This window comes from Hevea brasiliensis, chromosome 15, assembly GCF_030052815.1.
Source record: "Hevea brasiliensis isolate MT/VB/25A 57/8 chromosome 15, ASM3005281v1, whole genome shotgun sequence".
NCBI lineage: Eukaryota > Viridiplantae > Streptophyta > Magnoliopsida > Malpighiales > Euphorbiaceae > Hevea > Hevea brasiliensis.
This window is the reverse complement of record NC_079507.1, coordinates 55,300,817-55,308,103: the sequence shown is the minus strand read 5'-3', so window position 1 is coordinate 55,308,103 and position 7,287 is coordinate 55,300,817. Positions and strand designations below refer to the sequence as shown.

Genomic DNA, 7,287 nt, shown 5'->3' with positions numbered 1-7,287 from the left:
TTAGAGTAATACGGGTTAATTTCTATATTTTCTGTGGGTGAAATGGGCATAAGAAGTGCACATTTGGCAAAATTTTAGCCCTTGATGATACTGTAGGCAAGGGTTAATATTGCTTGTTGTGAGTGACTGTTGAGGTTCCATTCTTTTGTATTATTTACTTGCTAAGAGAAAAAAAAAAAGAGAAAAAAAAAAAAGGTAAGGAAGGACCTATAATCATTAGGTCGTTATAAGGACTTGTACTTTAGGAAAATTCAGAGTCAGGTTTAAGGACATTTGGCAAACATGTGCAGCCCTTCGTTACATTTAAACTATAGGTAAAAACTAAAAAATAAATTGTTTATAGTTTAAACCATATATAGCTTTTTGATGATCACTAAGGCTAGAGATTACCATCACATGGTGAAGATAAAGAGATGTATAATGTTCTTGCTACTCTTAGGTGGGCCAGAAAGATTCAAAGAGAGGGTATGCTTGAAATTTTTTTTTTCTTTTTAATAGGTAAAATAGAAAAATAAATATTCGAATCTGACTCCGTCGAGTAAATGATCTACATTTAGTCACTTAAATATTGATTTTGCTCAAAATTGAGTAAATTTTTTAATGCCTTTGCCTTAATGGTAAGTGTATTTGCACTTGCCAACTAATTCCTTTTGGAACAAATCTTGAGGGGAAATTGTTAATTTGTGTTTATATTTCTTTGCTTTAAAAGCTATTTTTCTTACTTAGTAAGAGGGTCAAAGACTCAAGTGATAAGTGGAAAATTTGGTTAAATTTTGGATTTTGATTCTTATTAAAGAACAAAAAAAGACTCAAATTACTCCAAAAATTATCAAGCTGTATTCCACCTTCTTTATATGACCATACCCTCATTTATGAAACTTCTAAATTTTCCAAGTCTATGAATATTTACCTAATTATTATTTATCTCAAAATAAAAATGTTTATATATTTAGACATCATATATATAATTGATAATTTTTTTTTTAATATTAAAAGAAGTGTTATATTAATAGAATTACAAATTCTATTATTATTATTATTATTATTATTATTATTATTATTATTATTAAGGGAAATTGAGGAATTTGGTAGGTAGCTCTTTTTTGAAAATTGAAACCAAATTCTTTGTCCTTATTCCTTAAGGAGGTTGAAAAAACTGGAAAAGGGATTATCTGAGCCATTTGTCAAGTTGGTAAAAGCAAAAGCATCTTTCTGTTTGTAACCGAATCATAATTAATTTATTAATTATAATTTCATCCTTAATTTATAATTCAATTACTCATTTATTAATGACTAATTAAATCATCATTTAAAAATATATGGTTACATCTCATATTTTATAGCTCAATTCTTTTATTATTAATTTTTATTTTATTTTTATTACACCATAATTATTATGTATTTAAGAGTAAGTAAAATAAAATTAAAATTAATTAATTTTTTTAAATCAAAATAAATGAATTTTTTTTAAAAAAAATTAAGAATTAAATTAACATAAATTATGAATTAAATTAAATCAAATTAAAATTAATATTATTTAATTTGATATTTAATTAGTCCATTTACTTTTAATAATATATATATATATGTATATATAATATAATATAAATGTTTTCTTTTTGTCATTTATGGTAAGAAATATTTTTAGGTTAATTTTTGCCCATTAAAATTAAGTTCCTTTTTAGACGATTTTAAAAATATACTCTTTTATATCAATCTATATATTTAGGTATATTACTCAATGTGGTTTTTTTTTTTTAATTTTTTACAATTTAGTCTTTATATTTTATTAAATATCTGATATTTTAATAAACCTATAAATTAATCTTTCCGTATAGTTTTCCATTCAAGTTGCAGTTAATTTTAATAAAATAATCAAAATGCCATTTTATTATGAATTTTAATATGAAACAAAATAGTCAATGTCGTTTTGATTTATTAATAAAATAGTCTCTAATGCGATAATTAAAAATTTTAATTGTTTTAATTTTAAATTTTACAAATTACATTTTAAAATTTTTAACATAATTATAAGTTAATTTTATAAATAATTATTAATTACAAAATTAGCTACTAATTACTACAATTAAATTTTACAAAATTAACTATTAATAAAACATAATTTTTAATAATTTTTATGTTTTAAATATAATTTTATTAATTAAATAAAAAATGGGTAAAAATCTAGATCTACAGTGAACTATTTTAAACATACATTCCTTCACATCAACAAGTATTTTATTCAATATGATTTTTTTAAAAAATTTTTTATTATAAAAATTAAAATAGAAAAATCCGAGTTTTTTATTTGAACCATATAGAGCTTACCCTTGTACAAGTCACATAGTATGCTAGCTACCATTTAAGAAGGAATTATAGTGATAATTAGTGAGTGGGAATAGCAATTTTCATGAATGCAGCCCGATCCTTAATTTAAAAGACAATTAAGATTATTTTTTAATGTATATTATTTTTTATGGAGGATATAATACTAAATTTATTTTAAAGTCCATTCTCAAAATATTTTAACCAATTACTGAAATTATATTTTACCTCATTTCTTTTATTGAAAGTCATCCAATTTTTGTTAAATATCATATTACCAATAAGTATATAATAATAATAATAATAATAATAATAATAATAATAATAATACTAATATTAGTATTTAGTTATAGTCAAATATTTTTAAATGACTTATTAAAAATATAATTATAAAAATTAAATAAATTAAAATTATAAATCTCGAATTCGGATTTCAGTAAAATTTAATTGTAAAAAAGAAAAAAAATATATTGCAATTTACCGGGACAATCTAGTGGGTCCTTGTACCTAACAAAGTATATTAAAGGGGTGGCATGGATTGATCGCAGCAACTTGATCAAGAGAGGCATTATTATTAATCCAAGTTGTTCATTATGTGCAGTGCCAGAAGAGATTTTATAGCATACCCTCTTTTGATGTAGCCATGCTCGAGCCACCTGATTTGCTAGTCCTTGTAGTTACAAGCCCAATTCAGTGGGTTTTACTTTTTTTGGGAATTGGTAGTCTTCCATGTTTCAAGAATTTTAAGGGAATTCTTATTTACTTGACTTGATAGTAATATCATGATAAATAATCTGGAAAGAGTGCGACAGAGCTCTATTTGATCGAGGTGACCTTAATCCAATAGCAGCTACTTGATGGATATTTGTATTGGCTTCTGAATCTCTTCAATCTGTTGTGCAAAGATTTTCTGACTTAAGACATATAGTCCCTGCTCCTGTCCCTACTTCTCGAAGGCCCCCTCCTCATGGTTTTTTCAAGTTTAACACAGATGTAAGTTGGCAGGACAAACTCTCTTAGACAGCTTCAACAGTAATTGTAAGAGACCATAAAGGACGTTTTGTGGATGGAACAGTTACCCGACTTCGAGCTTCATCTCCTTTAGCAGGCGAAGCTGCAGCAACTCTCTTGGCTATGAAATATGCTCGCTCGAAGGGTTTTAAATCCATTATCCTGGAAATAGATTCTACTATTTTATTTCAAGCCCTTACTAAACCTGATGCTAATCCTTGGTGGGAAGTTAATTCCACTGTTTTAGCTATTAAGGCGTGTACACTTATCTCAGATGTTTTTTTCGCTGGTTAAAAGAACTGCCAGTAAGGCAGCTAATTATCTAGCTCGGATGTTTTTATCTGGGGAATTGCCTGCTAATTGGCTTGTTTCAACCCCACATATGCTAGTTTCTTTTCTGTATTCTGATGGCCTTGAGGCTTTATAATGCAATTCCTCCTTTGCAAATAAAAAAAAATAAAAGAAGAAGAAAGTGAGGAGGAGATGGAGAGGAGAGTGAGGCATCATAGCAGTCAAATCATTTTTTGATGTAGCTGTAAGAAGGCAAAAAATTAAATAATAATAATAAAGAAATTAGACAATGCGCATCCAAGGATGAGGATGTGCTATCAAATGCATGAACATATGCTTGGACAATGGCCGAGTTAAATCTAAAATTAAGCCGGAAGAGGATTGGCCAACGCCTGTTTAGCAATAATTTTTAAGGTGATATTTAATATTTTGATTTAGTTAAAAAATTAACTCTATTATTTATATTATTTAATAAAATAATATTTATATTAGTGTTTAGAGATTAAGAGAATGTCCTAAATTCTTAGATATTGAAAAATGTTTTCAACTAAGATCAATAAGATGATATTATTATTTTTACACTTAACTATTAATTTAATAATTATTTTTATTAAATATTTTTATTTTAAATCATTATATAAATAATTAATTATTAATAATTACTATCTAATAAATAATAATTAATAAAATAATTAATAGCTACTAGACCAATTAACTGCTAATATTGTAGAATATGACCCGGTAATGAAATTAGTCAACGTTTTTGGGTCAATAAAGTATCCATAACTAATCGTTATTCACTAATTTCACTTCATTTTATATTTAAACAAAGTTTTTTTTTTTTTTTAACAAACCAAACAGAATTATATATCACTAATATCAAAAGAAAATTCCATACCTAAATTTCTCATATATTTCTTAACTTTAATTTATTATTAAAAAAATTTCTAAACTTTAATTTTGTTTATAATTATAATAACTCCTCTAAATTACTGTATAAAGTCTACAAGTATAACTTTAATATTTTGCCGATGAAAGATAATTTTTTTTTTAAGAAGCATATTATTGTGATAATATTGATATTTTTATGATAAATTTATATGGTAATTATGTCACGACCCAACCTATGGGCCGGACCGGCACTAGGACCTGGGCCAGCCTAAAGCCCCCGAGGCCCGTAGTAAGCCTTAACTATTCATTAACCCAACTCTAAGGCCCATTTGGGCCCAATATCAAGAAAACAAACGGACAGAGTCCGGCCATAAAATGGACTTTCCAACGGGGAGTTTTCGACTCACCCGACCTGTAAACACAATAAACAATCCATTGGGGAGCTCAGCTCACCCTCCACATACTCATCAACATAATAATAAATGGGAGCTCAGCTCCCTCATCCAATCCATCAAACAGACTTAAAATATTTAAGTTTACAGGTCCAACATGATAAAAATATTACACCAAATTCAAATAAATACTGCTAACACATGCTGAAATTCTAGGAGTAATTAAAATTACACAAACATGGATAAACAACCTGCGAAGGATAAAAGCAGGTTAACCCAGAATAAAATATCCTCCTGTGGCCTGTAAAAATTTTTGAACAGGAGTGAGCGTCGACTCGAGAGTAAAATATCAATCTTAACTATAATCTCTATAACTATCTCAAACTAATGCAACTGTAGAGTGAAATGCAACATTAACATCATATTCACATCATAGCATCAAAAGGTAATTTGGAGCACTCACGCACTCGTAGCATCAATCATAATATATTGGGAGCCGATCCCATGACTCTCTTAAATCCAACTTTGTGCCGTGAAGAACTCAAGCGGGACTTTCGCTTAATAAACCAAATCGAGGGTCCTGAAGAACTCAAGCCGCGTGACTACCCTCGAAGGAACGTCCCTGAAGAACTCAAGCCGTGACTACCCCGCCCTATCCATAGTCCACACCACATCACACGACGCCAACGCACGCACACCGCCTCCAAATTACCACAACAACACTCATGGCACATTATGATTATGAATGCAACATAAATCGTGCCTAGAGTTTAACTACATAAATATATTCATATAAGTGATGCATGGGCATCTTGCTGAACATATAATAATATCGAAATTATAATTAAAATTAATATTTTACTCACAGACTTGACGACAAATTACTGTGGCGGCTGGGCGGAGGAAGAAGGCTGTCCCGGCTCACCTGACAATTACATTACATCTAATTAATACAATCTGACTCAATACAAACAAAGAAAAAGACCAATTACTTCCTAAGTCGTTAGAAAATCCGCAGAGTCTCCCTATACCTAGGACCTACCCAACTTCGCAAAAGGCTAAAAACGCACTTCTATATTCACAATCCATATATCAACAGTTCAATCATATCACACAGCCCCTCCTGGGCCCATCAAATCAATTATCCATCACAATACGCAAAATTTCAATTTAGTCCTTATTATTGATCATTTTTGCAAAAACTGCCCAAACAAGCTCTAAAAATTATAAAACTTTGCCCCGCGGTCCTTAGCAATATTACTAAGCTATTGCAAAAAGAATCGTAATTTTCTAAGCTACCACGAATATTTTACGGATTTTTAATCCTATTTAAGCACTAGAAAATTACGAAAAAAACAAGGTTCGGGTTTACCTTTGCCGATTCCGACCTCGGGGACGCGCTCGGGACGTCTGACAATGGGGGGGTAGGCAAAATCTCGGCCCAATTCGGAGACTTTTCCAGTGCATGCAGTCCGAAATTTGCGGACAGGCCAATCGAATTTCCGCGAATTGAGAATACCTACACGAAGCCCATAACACGGGGGTTAGTACATAAATTTTTCAGAATTTTCTAAGCTCATTTAATGCTCGGAAAAACACTGCGAAGTTCCGTGGGACCCACCGAAAAACGTTGTCGGAAAATTTTGAAATTAATATCCCGCGAAGCTCTCGTCGAGTGGAGCGTGCTGGTAGCCTCGGTTTTCTCGTGGGATTCACGGTTTTCGAGAAATCTAGCCCAAAAGTCGAAATGGGCTAAAATCTTCCCGAGCTAAAATCGGACAATCCGCTCGATGGATTTCGGCGTTCTTGGTGTCTATGGAAAGCTCTCGAGTAGATGGTTTTGGACACAAGACCGGTCCAATCGGTGACCGGATCGGCGGATTTGGCCGAGGAAGCTGGGCGCGCGCAGGGGAGAATCGCGCGTTCCGCGGCCAGTGGGCCGACGGCTGAGGCCCGGCGAGGAGGACGAGGAGGCAGCGGTGGCGCGGGAGGAGGAGAGAGAAAGAGAGAGAGAAGGGGAGTGCGTCGCGGGAGGAAGAGGAAGAAAAAGAGAAGAGACCGGTCCGATTCGACCGGTCCGATCCGGTCCGGTTCGATTCGGCCGGTTCGATTCGAAATACAAAATTTTGAATTTTTACTCTGCCTCGGGACCGAAAACGAGGTCCAAAAATTCCGAAAAAATTCCCGAAAACTCAGAAAAATACGTAGACTCCAAATATATTTTTAGTTTTGCCACGTGGTCTTTAAATTAATTTTTAAAAATCATCAAAGTTTATATTTTCGGAAAATCGAACCCGATTTTTAAAATCCGAAAAATCTCAAAAAAATTCCTAAAATTTAAATAAAATTTAAATATCAAAAATACCCATAATTAATA

General features: G+C 31.3%; 1 long non-coding RNA gene across 1 annotated transcript; it reads right to left on the bottom strand.

Annotated features, from left to right (window-relative positions):
• Positions 1-5,116: 5,116 nt before the first annotated feature.
• LOC131174171 (uncharacterized) lies at positions 5,117-6,370 on the bottom strand. Its single transcript, XR_009144421.1, has 3 exons — positions 6,283-6,370; positions 5,777-5,835; positions 5,117-5,211 (listed from the first exon to the last, which is right to left on the bottom strand). It is a non-coding gene; the product is annotated as an uncharacterized LOC131174171 (long non-coding RNA).
• Positions 6,371-7,287: the final 917 nt, after the last annotated feature.